This window comes from Orycteropus afer, unplaced genomic scaffold (genome assembly GCF_000298275.1).
Source record: "Orycteropus afer afer isolate SDZICR_OR568_19922 unplaced genomic scaffold, OryAfe1.0 scaffold00067, whole genome shotgun sequence".
Classification (NCBI taxonomy): Eukaryota; Metazoa; Chordata; class Mammalia; order Tubulidentata; family Orycteropodidae; genus Orycteropus; species Orycteropus afer.
Window position 1 is genome coordinate 11,759,281 of NW_006921654.1, and position 1,924 is coordinate 11,761,204.

A 1,924-nucleotide genomic window follows, 5' to 3' on the forward strand; every position below is an offset into this window, starting at 1 on the left:
AGGGGGCCTGAGGAAAGAAGGCACAGTGGGTCAGAAAGGGCCGTTGCCACAGAACAGAGATTATCGCAGAACAGAGATTATCAGAACTCAGTGGAAGCCAAAGGCTGAGGCCTGGGAGTGGATTCCCCACTGGTATGCAGTCTCTTCCAGGCACTTAGTTTTGGTCTGTAATTGAAGTCTCTATCCCAAGGTCCTTAAACTTTGGCCCGGCACATAGTAGGCATTCAATAAATGCCTGTTGAATGACTAATCCAAAATAGCGAAAGCTATGTATTTCCCAATGAATGTGAGGTAAGATTTAAGTCGGCATATCTAAACAGTGAAAATCACCCTAGGAAACTGGAGAGCAGAGCCACTGAGGGTGGACACTTGGAGCGACATGAGGCAGTGGTTCAGGGCATGGAGGAAACATTTAGCTAAATGTGGTAGACGATTGAGACAATATAAGAGAGCAGCACCAGGCTCCCTCATGGAATCCTGGATCATGCACTTCCTGGCCTATGATGCTGGACCAAACACGTACTCTCTGTGACTCAGCTTACTCATCTGTAGAAGGGGGACAATGCTGGTGCCTGGTTCGTAAGATTGTTGGGAGAATGGGAGCAAACAGGGCAGGAATGTAGTAACTCCCGTGAGGACTTGCCCGTCTACTTCGTGCATTTCTGCATTTGTTTTTAAACAGCAGGTCCAACATTTGTTATTATAAGCAAATAGAATAGACAAATACCACCAACCGTTGTCATCACCTGTAGGGGTGGGGTGCTGAAGGCCGTGTGGAGTCCGGAGGGAAGGTGCCCGCGAGGCCGTGTGGGTTTGCAGGAGGACAGAGCCAGAGCCGGGGAGAGGTGAGAGCAGCGCAAACTGCTGCCCTGCTGCTTGCCCCTTTGCTGTGGTCACTCAGTGCTGCCCAGCGCTGGGGGGAGAGCCGCCCACACCAATCACAGAGCCACAGGAGACACACTGCAGGTTCCTTGGGACCTGAGAACACGAAGGCAGGAGTAGAGGCTACGTAAGCAGCAAGGAGGCTGGGTTGGACCCGGGGGGGAGAGCAGACAGAGCACTGAGTGAGCCCAGCCTTCTCAAACGGAAGGAAAACGCCCCACGGGGGGCAACGGGGCCACCCTGCCCTTTGCCTGAGCTGTGCATGGCCCAGGGGCTCCATACCTTCTTCCAAGCGGGTGTGAACTGCCGGGCCAAGGAGAAGAGGCTGCCTCAGAACCAAGAGGTCTGGCTTTGAGGGCCAGCATTGCCACTTGGGAGCTGTAAGACACAGGAAAAGGACCCTGATCTCTTGGAGGCTCAGGATGCTCCTTCGCAGGACAGATATTACAGCATCTCCTCTTTGTGTGCGGGGAATGCTGCTGCAAGCACACGAGGACAGTGCCTGCCAAGCTGTTACTGTCATGAAGGGGAGGATGCCCCCCCCCCACAGGGATGCCACCACCCAAATGAGACACCACCAGCGCCAACCACACTTGCAAATCTCACCATCCCTTATACCCACCTCCAGTCCCCAACTACCCCTGTGCAGGGTAGAAGGAACACTAAGCCCAGCTGCCACACCCCGCCCCGAGGTCCTACAGGTCCTTTTTGCACCTACAGTCCTTACAAAGACCTCAAGGCTGCGATACTTTGGATGGGAGGGACCTGGGAGGTTCCTTCTTGTTTCACAACACTTGTTCCCCACTAATTCCCCCTCCTCTGTCCATGCCACTACTGAGAAGCCAAAATGTGATCTAGAATATATCCCTCCTAAATTTAGAGACCATTGAAAGAATAGATTTGATGCACTAAACACCAATGACCGGAAACCAGATGAATTGTGGGATGACATCAACAGCATCATCCGTGAAGAAAGCAAGAGGTCACTAAAAAGACAACAAAAGAAGAGAAGACCAAAATGGATGACAGAAGAGACTCTGAA